At 39.4% G+C, this 22,423-nt stretch overlaps 1 long non-coding RNA gene across 1 annotated transcript; it reads right to left on the bottom strand.

Moving 5' to 3' along the window:
* Positions 1 to 4,295: 4,295 nt before the first annotated feature.
* Positions 4,296 to 6,588, bottom strand: LOC120526170. Its single transcript, XR_005633083.1, has 2 exons — positions 6,551 to 6,588; positions 4,296 to 5,122 (listed from the first exon to the last, which is right to left on the bottom strand). It is a non-coding gene; the product is annotated as an uncharacterized LOC120526170 (long non-coding RNA).
* Between the last annotated feature and the right edge of the window lie 15,835 nt (positions 6,589 to 22,423).

Raw genomic sequence — 22,423 nt, 5'->3', positions numbered from 1 at the left:
ATGTTTTACATGTATGATGAGTTCAGCTGCAATCACTGCCCCTTTTTTTTGTTCTGTTCTGTCATGGTACATAAAACACAAGACATCAAACACACATGCGTATCTTCCATTTGTGAGTTCCAAAACATCGGCATTCCTCATAGCCACATGATGTAAACTGCTCAAAAAAATTAAAGGAACACTTTGAAAACGTCATATCTCAATGGGAAAAAATCCTGCTGGATATCTATACAGATATGGAACTGGGTAATGTGTTAGGAGCGAAAGGATGACTCATTGTTTGATGGAAATGAAAATTACCAACCTACAGAGAGCTGAATTCAAAGACACCCTGAAAATCAAAGTGAAAAAGTGATGCGGCAGGCTAGTCCATTTTGCTGTAATTTCATTGCAGCAACTTCAAATCATACTCGGTAGTTTGTATGGCCCCCACGTGCTTGTATGCATGCCTGACAATGTCAGGAGGTGGCATGTTCCTAATGAGATGACGGATGGTGTCTTGGGGGGATCTCCTCCCAGATCCTGGACCATGGCATCACTGAGCTCCTGGACAGTCTGAGGTGCAACCTACCGGCGTCGGATGGACCGAAACAATGTCGCAGAGGTGTTCTATTAGATTTAGGTCAGGCGAGTGTGGGGGCCAGTCAATGGTATTAATTCATTCATCCTCCAGGAACTGCCTGCACACTCTTGCCACACGAGGCCGGGCATTGTTGTACACCAGGAGGAACCCAGGACCCACTGTACCAGCATATGTTCTGACAATGGGTCCAAGGATTTCATTCTGATGCCTAATGGCAGTCAAGGTGCCATTTTCTAGCCTGTATAGGTCTGTGCGTTCCTCCATGGATATGCCTACCCAGACCATCACTGACCCACCACCAAACCAGCCAGGCAGCACATTATCCATGGCTTCTCCAGACCCTTTCACATCTGTCACATGTGCTCAGGGTGAACCTGTTCTCATCTATGAAAAGCACAGGGTGCCAGTTGTGGACCTGTCAATTCTTGTATTCTATAGCAAATGCCCATCGAGCTCCACGGTTCCAGGCAGTGAGCACAACACCCACTAGACTAGAGGACATCAGGCTTTCATGCCACCCTCGTGAAGTCTGTTTCGGATTGTTTGGTCAGAGACATTCATACCAATGGCCTACCTGCTGGAGGTCATTTTGAAGGGCTATGACAGTGTTCATCCTGTTCCTCCTTGCCCAAAGGAGCAGATATCAGATCCTGCTGATGGGTTAAGGACCTTGTACGGCCCTGTCCAGCTCTTCAAACAGTAACTGCCTGTCTCTCCTTCATGCCCTTGAGACTATGCTAGGAGGCACAGCAAACCATGTGTCAATGGCACATTTTGATATGCCATCCTGAAGAAGTTGGACTACCTGTGCAACCTCTGTAGGGTCCAGGTATCGCCTCATGCTACCAGTAGTGACACTGACTATAGCCAAATGCAAAACTAGTGTAAAAGTCAGAAAAGATTAGGAGGGAAAAGTGTCAGAGGCCTCCACCTTTTAAACCATTTCTGTTTTTGGGGTCGTCTCATTGTTGCCCCTCTAGTACACTTGTTAATTTCATTAACACCAAAGCAGCTGAAACTGGTTAACAACCCCCTTTGCTCCTTAACTGACCAGATCAATAGCCCAGACGTTTCATTGACTTGATGCCATACTCTGATTAAAAAGTGTTCCTTTCATTTTTTTGAGCAGTGTACTGTATATCAATTGTACCTCTAGATGCACATTCATTGTTTTTCAGCTCTCACATACACACAAGCCCATCCAAAGTCAAATATTTTGTTGGGACGAGTTGCAGACTAGTTGGACCAAGTTGGTGGGGACGTCAGACTTCACAACAAGCGATCACAGTAGCTCACCACAACCGCCTTAGACTCAGTAAGCGTGTGTAAATTGTCTACAACTGAAAAGTTGTGTAATATGAATAGGCCATTACAGGGTCCACCGTTGGTGACAGCAGTGATGTTTCACTATTTGTGGAAATTAAACCACATTCACTGTACAAGTACCAACTGTCTTATTCATAAGGCTCATTCATTTCACTTATGATTCTTTAGAGTTTGAACTGAATCACTTCAGGTGAACTAGAATTACAATATAACAACATACTTATTTTAGAATATATTGTTATTGGAAGTGTTCTATAGCATGCTTTCATACAAAGAATGTAACTCAAAATGCTTTATAAGACATCAAAGAAAAAAGTTTCAAGAAAAGAAAACCAAACACTATACAAACTAAATAACAAGAATGATTGAACGCATTCGTTCTTTCGGTGTACTCCTGTATTTCTCTTCGCGATCTTCCCTTATCTTGGGCGTGGCTCCACTTGTTTAATGCTCCGAGAATCGCTGCCTTCTTGAACCTTCCCGGGCTTGTAAACTGTAACGTGAACACTCCAGAGGTTCGTGGATTGTAGAGTACAACGCAATTGTGCGTCACCCATCTCACTCTGCTTATTTTCCGGTTAATACGCTGGCTACTATACAGAACATTTTGCAGCCATGCCCACCTGTGTATTAGAACCGTCATATCGCTTGCGATTCACATATGCCTGGTTATCAACACTTGGGGTAATGATCTTTACGCAATTTGCATGAAGTTAGCTTGTAAGATAACCTTCACTTGGAGCGGTTATTGATATGTTTTATTCTGCGCATAACTCGGGCGTTGTAAGAGCATTCAAGGTTTGGGGCAAAATTCGGGAAATGGTTGGTTGTTTTAAATACCTAAGTCGTTGCCACTGCAAAGCTGCACTTCACACATTTAACTTTAACAACACATTCATTTTCGGCAAAGAGTGCATGACTTGTCCTCGTAGATGCAAACGATCACGTAACGCACACGATTTGTGACGTAGATTACTCCACCTCTATGCAAACGGTATCTTCTAGGAGTTCACTGCTGTCCGTGTGCCGATCTGTTCATAAATGTCATCTTTTGGAAGCTCCTTATGAGAGCACACGAGCTCTCCTAAATTCTGGTGAAGTTGAATGTAGTTTTCTAAATTAGAAAAATTGATAAAATGCTTTAACTCCTACTCCTAACAGTGGGATCAAATTTGCGTCACTCTTGGCTAAGCAAGCGGAGATCGTCTTGATACTCTGCGACATTTGATAAATAACGGCACTGATTCGTGTCGTATATATTCCGATTTCTGAGTATGAAGTGACTTAAGCAAGTTTACGGAGTAGCGCTCCTTGTTCAGGGGCAGGCATTGGTGCAGGTTTGGGGGCAGTGCTAACGCTGCTCAGTCCATTCCATTCTATTCTCCCACAAGTATGCTTCAAAGCAGACGTGCTGATCTGCAGCACTCAAGTTTACAAAAATCTCTGCTTATGAATGGGGAACAATTTCACTTTGAAAACGTAAAGCTGCCATTGTGATTTGTATGTGTGCTTTTCATGATTTCTAAAACAAGGTCCTAACTTGTACAGGTACTCCTGCCTATACTGTTCAATCGTCTCACTTGTTTAACGAAACAATGCTTTGATCTTCCAAGTCGTTTAAATAACCATACAACGGAAATGGTAGTAATATAAATTAAAATGCTACATTTCTATATTATTGCTGCTGGTTCACTGATACACAGTCCTGCGTGCGAATTCGGTAGTGGTTGACGGTGCTCCTGCCATCCTTTGTCCCTGATGGGTATACAAAGCTGATACTTCAGAAAGCAGCTGTCTAGGCACAAGACCTTTTGAATCCCCCCACTTCAGTCTTCACAATATATCGTTTATTGTTATCAGGTGAACCAGTACGTGGCACTGCTGCTGTTGAGATCCAAGGTTTAAATACTGCACAAGTCATTTTCTATATGGAGTTTGCATGTTCTCTTTATATCTGCACATTTACTTTGGTTATTGGTGATTCTAAATTGGCCCCATGCATGTGAGTGGACCCAGCATTTGACTGGTACAGCACTCAGTACTTATGTAAAATATGATAATGGACATTTGTGTTGGAGGCATAATTTTTCCAAGCCCCCTTGGTGTTCAAGTGCTGAGATAATTGTATATATGCTCACCGATTGGTGGGTCCCTCTAGATGCCGCCTACCAACATTGTGCCACACTTCGCATTCGCCTATATGGTAGAACCAGTTGTTGCTGCCTTTTCAGAGTAAAACACATTATCGTAATATGAAAAAGGAAATACATACACTTATAGTTCAATGGTTTTACTTATAGGGACATAATTATATAAAAAATAAGCAGTCCTTAACAGGTTCTAAAATTATTTAAATCTAACTTCAGGTTGAAAACAGCACAACAGATTCCACCCAGTCATTATTTATTTAACAAAAATGAAGCCAAATTGGAGATACCATGTGTGAAAAACTAAGTACAACCGATGATCCAATAGCATGTAGAACCACTTTTAGCAGCAACAACTTGGAAGTGACAGTTTTCTGTAGGTCTTTCTGTCTCTCACATCATGGATGAATCTTGGCCCACTCTTCTTTACCACATTGCTTCAGTTCATTGAAGTTTGTGGGCATTCGTTTATGCACAGCTCTCTTAAGGCCACAGCATTTCAATTTGTCAGGAATTTGACTGGGTCATTACAACACCATGATGCTGTTCTTTTTTCTGAGGAGGCAAACAGCAAGGAACAGAGAACAGTTTGACCGTGATTTCCTTTTTAAGGTTAATCAAGGGTTACTTGCCTCATCAATAATTAATCTACTCATTACACCACCAGATTCCTATGAAATTGAAAATTAGCACTTTACTTACTTTCTTAACTGAATTCCTATCCTGGTATGCCAAATCTGACATTTTGTTGCTCATTCTTTGTGCACTCAAAATAAAAATTAAAAAAAAAAGGAAAGGGAAGGGAAACACCATTTACTGCTTTTCTTCACCTGAACTAAACAGCAAATACAAATCCCTGGAACACACATATAGCACAAATCTGGTCAGCTGCATCTTTTCTAGATGATATAATCTTGCACTAACAGTGGACAGGATAAAACCACTACATTACAGATTTATCTCAGGCTTGCCACTGGAGTGTGGGTGAGTAAAAGTGTAACTCATCCACACTTGATTCCATCATTCCACGTGATGTTGACAGGTTATTTTCCAGCTCCTGATGACCCTGTAGCATAAAATGAGTGAAAAGAAAATAAGTAGTTTAATACATTGTAACAGAACCTTTTCAAACATACTTCATCCAAATCAGTTGCAAGCTGGCATGAATCTATAAGGCAGCTGGTGTTATTATAATTTAATTTGACTGGACTTTAGATCTAATGTGACACACTTTACAGCAGGGGTGTCAAACTCCAGTCCTGGAGGGCTGCAGTGGCTGCAGGTTTTCATTCCTACCATCTTCTTAATTAGTGCTGATTACTTCTTTTAATTAGCTTGACTCGGGCCCCTTAGTTACTTCTTTTTCCTTAATTAGCAGCCAAACCATAATGAGACACAAAACAGGGCACCATATGACCAGCTCACCCGTGCCCATCACACAATTTGTAAAAATAAAGAAAGGTTATGGTCCCAGTAGGGCTGATTTCCGAGGTCACCAAAACATTTATGACGGTGTTCTTAGAAAAAGCAGAAAAACAACAGTTTTGGAAATGTGTGCTGTGGCAGAATGAGAGTAGCAACAAGCCATGGAATTAAATAACAGGTTTAATTAACAGCAAGAATGAGCTTCTCATTAAGAAAGTGATTGGAGTGAAATTGGTTGGAGTTTGAAGCCCCAGTTTTGTTGGTCATCTGTTGGCTCGTTTCATATCTCATTTCTGTTCAGCTGTCATTTAATAAAAAAAGAAAGGAATCAATTTAGAACACTGAATCCTTAAAAAACAATGTTATTAAAATGAAGGTTAAAGGAGTTAATTAGCAGTGAAAACTGGTCACTGATTAGGAAAAGCGTTAGAATGAAAACCTGCAGCGACTGCGGCCCTCCAGGACTGGAGTTTGACACAACTGCTTTACAATGTACAAAAAAAATGTGTTTACTTTTCCACTGGCCAACTATACCACTTATTGGTTCATTCTCCTACATCTACAATGCAGCTGAATTATAATTTAATTTTATTAGATGTTTATATGTGACCACTGCCTGAAATTAACACAGTTTGAAGAAGCAGTTCGATAAAGTCTACTTATAGAGTGATGCAATATTAGGTTATTCAGTACAAAAATGTAATTATTCAGTTACTATCTGCTTCATGATAAGTGGATTAAAAGGATACATCAATTATTAAAAGTAATTGAAAAATTAACCACAGTTAATGGTGCAGGTAAATCAATGTTAAATGTACAATGTGAAAGGGAAGGAAACCAACTGCTCCACAGCAAACCATTTGATACCCAACATTTAAAACAGTGTTTAAAAGTTGAACTATGGCTTTTTACTTAAAAAAAAACAAAACAGTGCAGAAATGGTGGGTTTACTGACAAAGCTTAGAATTCTGCGCATAGGATGTAGCTTATTCTGTAATGTTAACTGAAAACTGAACCGGAGGCTGTGGGTGTATGCTTGACTGGCCTCACTTCTGGAGATGGTTCATACCTTGTGCTCACTGCTGCCCACACAGGCACCACCACCTGAAGGATTTAAAAAAAAAAAAAAAAAAAAAAGGGACAGATGATCAGACATATGACAGTCCACACACACAGAAAAAAGTGATTCACCAAATTTGATACTTGTTACCCTTTACTTTCAGCACAGAAAATCATTTCAGTAAAATAACAGCAGTATAGAGTATGCAACAGTTAAATTCCACAGCACCTGCCTAGTGACTACCAGTTAACATATATAAATACAAGGTTAACAACAGCACCAGAGATAAGCAATTGCCTATATAATTGCTTAACTTTGTTCACAAGCTTAGCACAGCCATCCACAAGCATTTCACAATACTGATGGGACAGGACGTTTTGCCCATTATCCCTGGAAAAACTGGAATAAATCAGATAGGTTTATGGGCCTCCTTGCTCCAACATACTTTTTCAACTGCAGCCCAAAAATTTCTAGGCACTTCAGGTCGGGGTTTTGTGATGGCCACTCCAACAATTTACCTTTGCTGTCTTTAGGCCATTTTTTTAGAGCCTTGGAGGTATGCTTATAAGTGTTGCGCTGAAAGACATCTTTTCTAAATGTATCATTTCAATGACCTGAATGTATGAATTAAGCCACTTGGACACAATTCATTCATCACTGTCTTAACTGTATTTGTGAAAACAAAATGAAGTCAAGTGTGACCCGGTTAATAAGCATAGGATATGTTTTAGTAGGGATGCTCCAATGAGGTTTTGTAACATTGATACCAATCACTAATTTGATGTTACTTGACTGGCTGAACTAAAATTATATAACTTTGATTCCGAGTAAGTCATTATAAAAATGATAAGGGTAAAGAGAAATATCTAGATTCAGACGAGTTTAGAGCTGCTACCTACACCTCTCTTTATAAAATCAGTATAAAGTGTCAAAATATACTTATTATAGTGACAAACCATTACTGTCTATAAAAAAAATGTCTTGAAAAGACTCAGACCCTGATATAACAACAAATACTGGAGGTATTTCAGCATAGCATTTATAAAGAATGATGTTTTCGTCATGGACTAACCGATTATAATACCATGTACAGATGTTAAAATGTTGGTAAGTATACCTCTTTTTTTTTTAAATTAGTGAACAACAAGGTATTTTCATTTACACAAACTCTTTACATTATACATTGTAACAATACACCTTTCAATTCAACACTGTCATAAGACAATTTTGTTAGATTTATAATAATATGTTTAAATAAGCATATGGAAGAGATATTACGAGGTAAATAACATGCAATGAAAGTGATATGTTGACATGCAATGCACAATTCAAATTAATGCTTTGCAAAATAATGCTTCATGACAAATCTCTTATTGTATTTATTAATTTTGTAAAGAAAAGCCAAGCAAAATGACACCATTTATTTGCTAACTAAAAAGATTACAATATGCAGGCTTTCGAGGCAACTCAAATCAGATTACATCTTGCCTCGAAAGCCTGCATACTGTAATCTTTTTAGTTAGCAAATAAATGGTGTCATTTTGCTTGGCTTTTCTCTACAATCATAATGGCTAACTTGGTACAACACCTTAATTTTGTTAAGAATCGCTCACAATTTTAAGGTTGATTATGAAATCAGTCTAAGAGTTTCACAGTTCTTACAAAACAGTTCTGTTTTAAAGATGTCTTATCCAACTGATCTTCTTGCCTTTGTACTAATCCAGAATTAGCCACTGAAATCACCAACTGTAGTAATTACTCCTGACTGCATCCTATTTGCTCCAGTACTATTCAATTTGGTCTTGTGTTTACCAAGCATTATTACTATGTGGCAATGCTGACTGAAATCTGTGACTTCCAGATGAGCGGTTCACATCATGCTGCTCTAAAAAGAAGGCAATAATCATGTATTTGTCTTCCTGAACTAACTCCATAATAGGACAAAAAGTGGAAATAGCAAAAGCCTTTTTTCCCCTCTATAAAGGCAATACTTGGCTCCAGCAGACCCCCGTGACCCTGTAGTTAGGCTATAGCGGGTTGGATAATGGATAAAGGCAATACAATTTTTTAAAAACAACGGATAACACCCAAAACCCCAGTCTGACATTATGCTTTTCTGAAACTTGACAGAATAATAAAGACATTTCAACAAGCTGTAGCCTAAACTAGTAACACAAGACAGGACTTGGTCATATCAAATGCAGCATAGGTGCCCATAAAGCAAAAAATAGCTCTAATCTCGGGTGCAAATACTTGTAATGCAATAACAACACCTGACATATTTTATGATACTAGTGGCTAATAAAATGACATAACTTCCACTACTTGAATTCATTCTCTAAATCAGAGTGTTGGTCTTTCAAATTCTTAGCCATGTTTCCCCTTTTTGGTTTGTATTGGTGGAGACAACAAGTTGGACATGCTCTATTTGAATGCCAGTGCCTTTAAATGTAAACCTGCAGTACAACTGAGCAGATCTGACCACGTCTTACAGCCACCGACAAGCCTGTGAAGCAGAAAATTCTAAAAAGTTGTCATTCGGAGATAAACACAGACCTGTTATATAAAGAATCAACAATGCAAAAGGCAAAAAATTTCTTTGCTGTTGTCTTTTGAACTTCTTCTACATTTTTGGTGGTGTAGCTTCACTACTGTGAGACATTTTCATGTATAGTTTTTTCTCATTTCCCTCCCCACCCACTCAAAAGAGAGAGGTGAGAATATGAATAGCCTAACATGCAAAGCACAGTTAAATGCAACTATGAATAGATTATAAAATGTTTAAAGACTATGCCCAAGGGCCTCCAAATAAAAAGTAACTTCAGAATACTTTATTTAAGGCCAAGAGTCACTTCAAGAGCTGCACTCCTTACCTTTGAAAGGACCAAACCAATACCAAATACCTTGAAAGACCAAATTTTGCGAATATTTATACTTTAATTTAAATTACTTATGCTTATTTGCAGAGAATCCAGGCATGAAATACAAGAGTCAAATGTAAAAGTAAACATAAAACCTAAGCAATTCAAATCAGTATTCATGACAGTGAGCTTGGCTTTAGAATAACAATGAGAGAGATGTCTGTGTAATTTAAATAGTTTGTTCCTCTTAAGTTAACTGAGAGATTCTTTAAAACTCTGCCATGACATTATCCTGTACTTTGTTGGGACGCCTTCCCTTACTGTCATGGTCACAATAGTTTATTTACTTAAAAGCTTTATCTTATCTAAAGAACACATGCACATTAAAAATGTTTAGACTTATTTGATCAATTAAATAAACTCCAATTTTCTTATTCATATTACACTTAGTCAGAAGACAGCCATTTTGCAGCTTTTCCCCAAATTTCAACTTCTGTAAGGATTATTTCTAATCCTGACAGCAATCTTAAATAAAAACATATGTTTCTCTGTTAAACTGAAATACAATCAAGTTACATAATAGGACAGTTAAATTTCACTCATAAGATGCTTCAGCCCACAGGCCACCTATTGAATATCACTGCTCTTGAGCCACTCTTTTTACATATGGATGCAAAGCTCTGAGGCATCATTTTTCAAAGAGATTTTCTCCAGTTTAGGATTCATCATATTCTCCACCCACGTGCCCTATTAAGGTTTTCACTTATGCTGCCCCAAACGCGTCAGTAACATCATAAACACCCCAATACTTGGTTTAACTTGACTACAGCTTGAACACCATGTCCACAAAACAAATGACTTTTTGAGAGTAAAATTTCAGGGACATTAATGCCACAACTTATTCTTTCTGATGGTTGTAGTACTTTATAAAATTTTGAGCACATTAAGTTACCAGTCAGACAGAATTTATTGCTGCCACTTTAATTTTAAATAAATAATCTGTATAATAGATATATAAAAAAAACAGCTAAGGGGATAGATACATAGATAGGTAGGAAGGAAAGGCACTATATGATAGGCAGACAGGGAAGCTCCTATATAATAATGCAATATTATTTGAAAACGAATATGTAAATGCATGATAATTGTAAAGGTTAGCTTTTTTTTTTTAAATTCAGTTCCATTCTCTCAGTCGCGTTCACGAACCCCCCAATCTGACAATGCTGTTTTCACATAAAAATGCGCTATAACTCGAATAATAAATAATTATTTAATTTTGCATGTACAGATTTCACCCAGCCAGACTTGCACAGAAAAAAATTTGCATCAGCATGATAATGCAAAAAATATACAGAAAACAAAATAAAATATGCAGATAAAAACACATGTTTGTTTTTTATCCATAATATATCGTTTTCCCATCTGTGTAATTTCTTGCATCTTTCGCAAATTTGAAAAGTCAACATAGCGAGAATGCTGTTAATTTAATAAATGTAAGATATTAAGTTAAAACATAATTAACACAATCTTAGCTCAGATGGCACAATATCACGCACTGATTTGCAATGCCACCAAGTTCAAATCCAGCACCGGAATGTCGGTATGGGGACTGCAGGATCTTCCTGCGTCTCCAGTTTTTCTCCCACATTCTAAAAGTTCTGCAAGTTTTGTTAAACAGTACCAGTGCCAAGTATGGGTGTGTTCAAATTAGAAGGCCCTTTCCCTGCACTGTTCTCAGTGCTGCCAGGATAGACTCTTGCTTCCTGTTCTTCTGAACTCAAGTATGCAGGGTTGAGAAAACCTTGGACTATTATTAGTTTGCCAGTGAACACAATTACTTTCAGATCACTAGAATTGTTGCCAAGACCAAAGGACATTTCTAAACAAAAACACATGACAATGTAAAGGAGAACTGTGGTATCATAGGGAAAGACATCCTACAAAGTCTTCAGTTTTCTGCTGAAATGTTCTTCTTTTCAAAGTTACAGTGGTACCATGGATATGTCTACAGTCTATTTTCTTGAAACTGGTCCTTGAGTACTGGTGTCACAGACTTTACGTTTCAGATTTAGTTTTAAAGACAGTAAGCAAACTGTAAACATTTTACAGAAATAACAATTACAAGCATTTCAAGCGTCAGAACCCAGATACAACCTGGCAGAGGACAGTATGTCAATTAAAAAGAGGTAAAATTGAATATGAATTCAACATATTTCAATCCAAGTAAATTTCATGAATTTTTGTATTGATTTGCACACTGTTTTAGCTTTCATCTTAACAAACTTTGGTTGAGTTTCTTCTATAGTGCAGTTTAAACACCAAGCATTGTAAGCCCACCATGTCCTTGAGCTGCGTACTTGTGTGGCTCCACTGAACAGCGGAGTGTAAACTTCCTCGGCTGCATTTTCCAATCACAGAGCAACTATAATTGGTAGCTGACAACCTAAATCTAAACAATGCTTGGAGATTCCAAAAGTAATAGGTTAGGCCAAAAAAAAAATTTTTTTTAAAAAAGGACACTGAATAGTCCAGCAGCAAGCAAGAAATGCTGCATACCAAATAAAAGTGAGGGAGATTTGTGCATTACAAATTAGAATGTGCATGGAATAACTAAAAATGTGTGCAGAATAACAGCAATCCTGCACTGAATTTTAAACCCTGAAGTGGTAGCTCCCATTGAGACCATTCAGTGATGCAACTTTGACCTTTCAACTCATCTCAAAATAAACAATACCATCAAGGACCAGATTTAGGGAATACTTCCTAAGTGTAGTGGATGGAGGAAGTAATGGAAATGGAATTGCAGTGAACAGTCATAAAAAGCAGCTGTGGATCAAAGTCCAGATGTCCCGAGGTAACAGAGACCTTGTTGATGGCCTAATCACCTGCACATTGTTAAGGGCTGGTTTATGCTTCACACTCAGAACGCGTACGTGCATGCATCATGGTTTCCACATGTTCCCAGCATTCATTTGAAGCATCCTTTAAGGACATCCTCAGAAATTAATACAAAGATTGTGCAAGTTGCAATACCAGCAAAAAATCAGGGGGTGCCGTGTGATCAAGTCGGAATGTGATGTCAGTTTCTGTTTACTATCAACATGTGACAGAAAGCTACGTTGCAGATCCTACAGGATAAATGGTGCGTGCTTCGAAGTTTTAATGAATGGATTGATGTGGTGAGGAAAAATGCTGACATACAGATGAATCTCAGAAAATCAGAATATTGTGAAAGAGGTCATTTGTTTTCATAATTTATTTCAAAAAAGTAAACCTTCATATATGCTATTTCATTACACGTAAAGTGAAATATTTCACGCGTGTTTTTTGTTTTAATGTTGATGATTATGGCAGATATCTCAAGAAAATCAGGAATCCAGAATCTCAAATTAGTAGAATATTACCCTAGATTAATCAAAAAGAGATTCACAATACAGAAATGTCCAACTTCTGAAAAGTATGTTCATCTTCAGTCATGGCCGAAATTTTCGGCACCCCTGGAATTTTCCCAGAAAATGCACCATTTCTCCAAAAAACTGTTGCAATTACAAATGTTTTGGTATACACGTTTATTTCCTTTATGTGCATTGGAACAACACAAAAACACAGACAAAAAAAGCCAAATCTGACATGTCACACAGAACTCCAAAAATGGACCAAAATAATTGGCACCTTTTCAAAACTGTGGGTAAATCGTTTTATTTCAAGCATATGATGATCGTTTGAACTCACCTGTGGCAAGAAACATGTGCTGGCAATATAGTAATCACACCTGAAGCCAGTTAAAATGGAGAAATGTTGATTCAAACTTTCTGTTGTGTGTTCGAGTGCGCCACACTAAGCTAGGAGAACAGAAAGAAGAGCAAAGAATTGTCTGAGGACAAAATTGTGGAAAAATATCAACAATCTCAAGACTACAAGTCCATGTCCAGAGATCTTCATGTTCCTTTGTTGACTGTGCGCAACATAATCAAGAAGTTCACAACACATGGCACTGTAGCTAATCTCCCTGGACATGGACAGAAGAGAAAAACTGATAAAAGACTACAACGAAGGATAGTCCGAATGGTGGATAAACAGCCCCAATCAACTTCAAAATACATTCAAGCTGTTCTGCAGACTCAGTGTGCAACAGTGTCAGCTGAAACTATCCGTCGACATCTGAACGAAATGAAACACTATAGCAGGAGAGCCAGGAGGACCCCACTGCTGACACAGAAACATAAAAAAGCCAGACAGCCAAAATCCTTCTGGGTGAACGTCTTGTAGACAGATGAGACCAAGGTAGAGCTTTTTGGTAAAGCTCATCATTCTACCGTTTACAGAAAACTGAAAGAGGCCTACGAAGAAAAGAACACAGTACCTACAGTCAAACATGGTGGAGGTTCTAAGATGATTTGCTGCCTCTGGCACTGGATGCCTTGACTGTGTGCAAGGCATCATGAAATCTGAAGACTATCAAAAGATATTGGGGCGCAATGTAGGGCCCAGTGTCAGAAAGCTGGATATGCGTCAGAGGTCATGGGTGTTCCAGCAGGACAATGACCTCAAACATATCTCTAAAAGCATCCAGAAATGATTGAAGACGAAGCGCTGGAAAGTTCTGAAGTGGCCAGCAATGAGTCTGGATCTAAAACCGATTGAACACTTATGGAGAGATCTCAAAACTGCTGTTGAGAGAAGGCACCCTTCAAATCTGAGAGACCTTGAGCAGTTTGCAAAAGAAGAGTGGTCGGAAATTCTAGTTGAGAGGCATAACAAGCTTGTTGATGGTTATAGGAAGCGCTTGATTTCAGTTATTTTTTTCCAAAGGGCATGCAACCAAATATAAAGTTCAGGGTGCCAATAATTTTGTCCAGCCCAGTTTTTGAGTTTTGTGTGAAATGATGTAAGATTTGGCTTTTTTTCTGTTTTTTGTGTTGTTCCAATGCACATAAAGGAAATAAATATGTGTATATCAAAACATTTGTAATTGCAACAATTTTATGGGAGAAATGGTTCATTTTCTGGGAAAATTCCAGGGGTGCCAAAAATTTCGGCCATGACTGTATACAGTCAATACTTGGTTGGGGCACATTTATCACAAATTACTGCATCAATGCGGTGTGGCAAGGAGGCGATCAGCTTGTGACACTGCTGAGGTGTTGTTGAAGCACAGATTGCTTTGATAGCGGCCTCCAGCTTGTCTGTATTTTTGGGTTGGGTAGATCTCATCTTCCTCTTCACAATACCCCACAGATTATCTATGAGATTCAGGTCAGATAAGTCGGTTAGCCAATCAAGCACAGTAACACCACTGTCAGCAAACCATCTGGTAGTGGTTTTGGCACTATGGGTAGGGCCAAGTCCTGCTGGAAAAGGAAACCAGCATTTCCTTAAAACATGTTGGAAGATAGAAGCATGAAGTACTCTAAAAAATCTCTTTGTAGACGGCTGTGTATACTTTCAACTTGATAAAAAACACAGTTGAACAGCAGCAACAGATGGCGTCTCAAATCATCACAGACTGCAGAACCTTCACACTGGAACTCACAGACATTGGGTTCTGTACCTCTCCTCTTTTCCTCCAGACTCTAGAGACTTGATTGCCAAATGAAATGCAAAATTTACTATCATCCCCGAATGTTCCAGATGGCTCATCACTGTATAGAGAGAGGTATTGATGGTTTTGTCCGTGCACCTGTTTCATAAGCATATTGGCGAAGGTTGAAGCTGGGAGGGAGGCTAGCTTTAACATGCTGAGCTCTAAGTCTTTCAAAACATTTCATGACTATTGACGTTAATGCAATCGGTCTGTACTCATTAAGGTTACTGATGACTAATGTTTTAGGGATAGGGATGACAGTAGCCGACTTAAAGACAAGGGGAAACGATGGCCTGATTCAGTGACAGATTAAATAATTTAGTATTCCTGCTAACTAGTCAGCACAAGCTTTCAAGTATGTCGTCTGGTCCAGCAGCTTTCCTCGGATTCAACATCTTCAGAACCGTCTCAATCACTTTTCAGGAATTTCAAGAATGTCAGCTGGAAGCAGGTGGGGGCAGAAAGTCAATGTGAGACCACTTTGACTCAAAGAGGGCAAAGAAAAGATTTAGTTCCTCTGCCAATAATGCATCAGCACATATCTGCACATGTGTATTGCTTTTGTAGTTGGCGATTTGTTTTATTCCCTGTCATGGGTTACTGTCCGTTAGATGGGCCTCCACTTTGCTTTTGCACACCATCTTGGCAGTTTTGATGCCTCTCCTCAGATTCTCTTAGTGCACTGTACTGGGGTCCTATCCCCTGACGTGAAGTCAATGCCTCGGGTTCCCAACAAAGACAGTACCTCACTGGTCATCCATGATTTTTGGTTACCGTCGACCCGCATGTGTTTATACACTGCATCAACATCAGTGCGGAACTAAATAAAGGAACACACAAAAACTGTACTAGGCTATATATAAGCCTAAGTGTTCAAAAAAGGACCATTCTGTGTTTGCAAAACAGTCCTGAAAGTGTGAGGGGGCTAACTGAGGGCAGGTTTAGGTTTAGGTTTTTTTTGATTGACTTCATTTTCCTCCAGAGAGGAATGTATGCTGGGATGATGAGCAGGGAGAGATGGCCAGAGAAGCCGAAATGAGGGAGAGGTAGGGCTCTGTTAGCATGTTTTAGGTTGGAATAAACACAGTTCAGTGTGTTCTTCCCCCCCGTTGGAGCATTGTATATATTGCACAAATTTGGAGAGTACACTCTTTAGCCATGGTTGATTAAAATTACCAGTAACAATGTGCACACAATTGGGATAAGCCTGTTGATCACATCGTGTCAGCAGGCAAGAGCTGAGCTAATTTTAGCATTAGAAGGAAAATAAACAGCAGTAGTGATCACTACCATCAGCTCCCTTGGTAGATAGGTCTGCATAAAATTGTGTGTAGAATCTTACCATTTGTGCACCAGTCATTGTTTATATACATGCAAATACCCATACCTTTTTTCTTGTCGGAGTCTCTGTTCTTGTCAAAGCAGTACATTGTATGGCCCGCCAGCTGCCCTATGGTGTCCGGGATAATCATCATCATCACATAACATTCACAAGCATAAACGTTTGCAGCCATCAGTGGGGAAGATTATAAGCAAATCCAGCAATAACGATAATGAACTTAAACTCTACAGTATAAAGCAGAACTAATGCAAATTTATAAATCAACAGAAAACGGTATAAGAGATGAAAAGAATGCATTTTATGGAGATCTATACAATCCAACGTATATGACATACCGAAAACAGGAGCGGTCATATCCGTAAACGGAAAGAGCGGAGACATGGAACAAGACTTGGAAGGAGAAGGAGAATGGGAGAGGAGAAGGAGAATGGGCCACGAATGCTTGAACAGCGTATAACTAATCAGATGCTAACTGGAAAACACTTGGTTCAATTAGAAAACAATTTACAAAATTACTTGCAAAGCAGAAGCAGGCTTGTGGAGTCAGAATATAATTGTCAGTAAAACTGTAACATGTGTGTTAAATAAAATTATGATCAAATTTCCAGTTTCACAAATACTCAAGGCTTTAAAAAGAGACAAAATTAAAAATAGTCAAAAATGCTTGAACATTGTTTAATGATTCTATTATATTTTAGTAAGTTTTTTAATACATTATTATTATTATTATGGTAAAGCATTAGCGAAAACAAGAACAAAACCCCCAAAAAACAAAAACACACAAAAAAAAAACACAAAAAAAAAACAAAACTAAGCAGTAATCGGGGTGATATCCATGTTAGCATAAGGGTCATCAAAAGAAAAAGTGATTAAATCCATAAAACGCGACAGACGCTAGCACTACGCTTTGCCACACACACACACACACACACATATATATATATATGATAATGAAACTCACAGTACCATAAAAATACTTTACTAACACGGAAATTTCATTATAATAAATATAGGGAAAATACATACAGTGGTGTGAAAAACTATTTGCCCCCTTCCTGATTTCTTATTCTTTTGCATGTTTGTCACACAAAATGTTTCTGATCATCAAACACATTTAACCATTAGTCAAATATAACACAAGTAAACACAAAATGCAGTTTTTAAATGATGGTTTTATTATTTAGGAGAAAAAATCCAAACCTACATGGCCCTGTGTGAAAAAGTAATTGCCCCCTGAACCGAATAACTGGTTGGGTCACCCTTAGCAGCAATAACTGCAATCAAGCAATTGCGATAACTTGCAATGAGTCTTTTACAGCGCTCTGGAGGAATTTTGGCCCACTCATCTTTGCAGAATTGTTGTAATTCAGCTTTATTTGAGGGTTTTCTAGCATGAACCGCCTTTTTAAGGTCATGCCATAGCATCTCAATTGGATTCAGGTCAGGACTTTGACTAGGCCACTCCAAAGTCTTCATTTTGTTTTTCTTCAGCCATTCAGAGGTGGATTTGCTGGTGTGTTTTGGGTCATTGTCCTGTTGCAGCACCCAAGATCGCTTCAGCTTGAGTTGACTAACAGATGGCCGGACATTCTCCTTCAGGATTTTTTGGTAGACCATAGAATTCATGGTTCCATCTATCACAGCAACCATTCCAGGTCCTGAAGCAGCAAAACAACCCCAGACCATCACACTACCACCACCATATTTTACTGTTGGTATGATGTTCTTTATCTGAAATGCTGTGTTCCTTTTACGCCAGATGTAACAGGACATTTGCCTTCCAAAAAGTTCAACTTTAGTCTCATCAGTCCACAAGGTATTTTCCCAAAATTCTTGGCAATCATTGAGGTGTTTCTTAGCAAAATTGAGACGAGCCCTAATGTTCTTTTTGCTTAACAGTGGTTTGCGTCTTGGAAATCTGCCATGCAGGCTGTTTTTGCCCAGTCTCTTTTTCTTATAGTGGAGTCGTGAACACTGACCTTAATTGAGGCAAGCGAGGCCTGCAGTTCTTTAGACGTTGTCCTGGGGTCTTTGTGACCTCTCGGATGAGTCGCTCTGCGCTCTTGGGGTAATTTTGGTCGGCCGGCCACTCCTGGGAAGGTTCACCACTGTTCCATGTTTTTTACATTTGTGGATAATGGCTCTCACTGTGGTCGCTGGAGTCCCAAAGCTTTAGAAATGGCTTTATAACCTTTACCAGACTGATAGATCTCAATTACTTCTGTTCTCATTTGTTCCTGAATTTCTTTGGATCTTGGCATGATGTCTAGCTTTTGAGGTGCTTTTGGTCTACTTCTCTGTGTCAGGCAGCTCCTATTTAAGTAATTTCTTGATTGAAACAGGTGTGGCAGTAAACAGGCCTGGGGGTGGCTACGGAAATTGAACTCAGGTGTGATACACCACAGTTAGGTTATTTTTTAACAAGGGGGCAATTACTTTTTCACACAGGGCCTTGTAGGTTTGGATTTTTATTCTCCCTAAATAATAAAAACCATCATTTAAAAACTGCATTTTGTGTTTACTTCTGTTATATTTGACTAATGCTTAAATGTGTTTGATGATCAGAAACATTTTGTGTGACAAACATGCACAAGAATAAGAAATCAGGAAGGGGGCAAATAGTTTTTCACACCACTGTATAGTTATGTGACCGAGGCTGCCGGCGATTCACCACGTCTAAAGGCAGCAGCAGAAGGACAGCTCCGCAGCTGCGTCCGGTAAACACTAACCAAGGAAGGGCAAAGCAACTGGTTGTCCTCTGCAGGATAAGGGTTACCGCGTATCGTGCTTGTCACACAATGTTTAACATTTAATACCAGACTTTGATCTGCTCTTCCTTACACTCTCTTGATCTCTCTTCTCCAGACCGCGACTGCCACAGTGGTGGCTCCATGTCATTTATGTTCTTCTAATCTGAAGAAGGGAGCTATAGTAAGACAATGGCCCGTGCCACGGTCCTTACAGCTCCTACTCTGAATGAAGATGTCTCGAGACTGTTACAGCTTTCTCTATATAGTAATGAAGTGTTCATATTTTCCTTGAAAACCTGTCTCTCGTGCAACTCTGTGACCCAAGCTTGACACAATCTGTATAAAAAATTATTTTATTTGAAAATGAGACATTAGATGTAGCTTATTTTTTATACAACTAGAGATATGAACACAGAATGAAAATGAGATGTTAGATGTTACTTTTTTTAAACAGAAATACAGGAATGTAAATACAGGGTGAAAACAACTCATTAGTAGAAGATGAAAGCGCGATTCCAAAATGCTTTCATCACGTCATTTTTCTTCATTCCGGAATCAACTTGTTCCAGGATTGGAGAGAAGGTACAGACCATGCCTGCCTTCTGTCATCAATGGCAATGTGAGATCGCTGGCAATTAAAATGAATGAGCACTCGACGCTGATCAGGAGGCCAAGGGAATACAAACTCGGCAGTCTCGTGTACAGGTGCCGATCATAAAATTAGAATATCATGACAAAGTTAATTTATTTCAGTAATTCCATTCAAAAAGTGAAACTTGTATATTAGATTCATTCATTACACACAGACTGATGCATTTCAAATGTTTATTTCTTTTAATTTTGATGATTATAACTGACAACTAATGAAAGTCCCAAATTCAGTATTTATTAGAATATCAATTAAGACCAATGCAATAAAAGGATTTTTAGAAATGTTGGCCAACTGAAAGGTATGAACATGAAAAGTATGAGCATGTACAGCACTCAATATTTAGTTGGGGCTCCTTTGGCCTGGATTACTGCAGCAATGCGGCGTGGCATGGAGTCGATCAGTCTGTGGCACTGCTCAGGTGTTATGAGAGCCCATGTTGCTCTGATAGTGGCCTTCAGCTCTTCTGAATTGTTGGGTCTGGCGTATTGCATCTTCCTCTTCACAATACCCCATAGATTTTCTATGGGGTTAAGGTCAGGCGAGTTTGCTGGCCAATCAAGAACAGGGATACCATGGTCCTTAAACCAGGTACTGGTAGTTTTGGCACTTTGTGCAGGTGCCAGGTCCTGTTGGAAAATGAAATCTGCATCTCCATAAAGTTCATCAGCAGCAGGAAGCATGAAGTGCTCTAAAACTTCCTGGTAGATGGCTGCGTTGACCTTGGACCTCAGAAAACACAATGGACCAACACCAGCAGATGACATGGCACCCCAAACCATCACTGACTGTGGAAACTTTACACTGGACCTCAAGCAACATGGATTCTGTGCCTCTCCTCTCTTCCTCCAGACTCTGGGACCTTGATTTCCAAAGGAAATGCAAAATTTACTTTCATCAGAGAACATAACTTTGGACCACTCAGCAGCAGTTTTGTCTTTAGCCCAGGCGAGACGCTTCTGACGCTGTCTCTTGTTCAAGAGTGGCTTGACACAAGGAATCGACAGCTGAAACCCATGTCTTGCATACGTCTATGTGTGGTGGTTCTTGAAGCACTGACTCCAGCTGCAGTCCACTCTTTGTGAATCTCCCCCACAGTTTTGAATGTGGGTTTTGTTTCACAATCCTCTCTAGGGTGCAGTTATCCCTATTGCTTGTACACTTTTTCTACGACATCTTGTCCTTCCCTTCGCCTCTCTATTAATGTGCTTGGACACAGAGCTCTGTGAACAGCCAGCCTCTTTAGCAATGACCTTTTGTGTCTTGCCCTCCTTGTGCAAGGTGTCAATGGTCGTCTTTTGGACAACTGTCAAGTCAGCAGTCTTCCCCATGATTGTGTAGCCTACAGAACTAGACTGAGAGACCATTTAAAGGCTTTTGCAGGTGTTTTGAGTTAATTAGCTGATCAGAGTGTGGCACCAGGTGTCTTCAATATTGAACCTTTTCACAATATTCTAATTTTCCGAGATACTGAATTTGGGACTTTCATTAGTTGTCAGTTATAATCATCAAAATTAAAAGAAATAAACATTTGAAATACATCAGTCTGTGTGTAATGAATGAATCTAATACACAAGTTTCACTTTTTGAATGGAATTACTGAAATAAATCAACTTTGTCATGATATTCTAATTTTATGACCGGCACCTGTACTTCACACAGACATGGCCTATACCTGAAACACCACACTTAGCCACTGCATCACAGACTATCTCAAGTTCTGTGTAGAAAACGCAGTTCCCACAAAGACTACCGTTTTCCCAACCACAAACTACGTCTCACAGAAGAACTGAAAGCCTTTCTGAATAGAATGTACGGAGCCTTCAGGTCTCGAGAAAAGGGTGAAATCAAACGGGTGCAGTCAAAACTTAGCAAGCAGCTCAATGAGCGGAAAGCCTACCACAAGAGATAAACTTGAGCCACAAGTCACAGCCGAACAACGTGAAGGAAGTGTGGAACAGGATGAGGACTCTCACCAACTACAAATAGGCTATAAAACACGCAAAGGAAGGGAACAAGAACTGAGCTAATGAAATTAACCTGTTCTTCAACTGGTTTGACTCGTTCTTGTCAGTGCACCCCTGAAAAAGTTCTGGAATCCCAACTTCCATCTGCACCCTACACGGCCATCCTCTGCAATAACATCACACCTGTGCTTTCCAAATCGCTTCCACTTCCTGGACTATCTGCCTCTGCTGATCAAATGAGGAGACTGCGGGGGGATACTCCTCCGCTTGAACAAGGCTGCAGAGCTGGATGGAATCAGCCCCTTGGCGCTGAAAACATGTGCCAGCTAGTTCTTACGCCGAGTTTGCACAAGACTCCCCTGCTGTGGAAAACATCCTATGTAGTGCCACAGCCAAAGAAAAGGCATTCATTCCTGTGATCCCAGAGACGTCCGACCAGTTGCCCATACTTACTTTTGAGAGGATGGTCCTGAAACAGCTCTGACCCCTGGTCTCATAACATCTTGATCCTTGGCCTATCAGACGCATAGGTGTGCAGGATGCTCTGATCTACATGCTTCACAGAGCCTACTCCAACCAGGTCAAAGCCAGCACCACAGTCTGGATAATGATCTTTGATTTTTCCTTTAACACCATTCTACCTCATCAACTGGACAAAAGGCTCCAAGCTTTATAGCCTAATGCCCCTACAGTCTCCTGGATGATGGACTACCTTGACCAAACTAAAAG

This window comes from Polypterus senegalus, chromosome 1, assembly GCF_016835505.1.
Source record: "Polypterus senegalus isolate Bchr_013 chromosome 1, ASM1683550v1, whole genome shotgun sequence".
Taxonomy (NCBI): domain Eukaryota; kingdom Metazoa; phylum Chordata; class Cladistia; order Polypteriformes; family Polypteridae; genus Polypterus; species Polypterus senegalus.
This window is presented reverse-complemented; position numbering and strand designations above follow the sequence as displayed.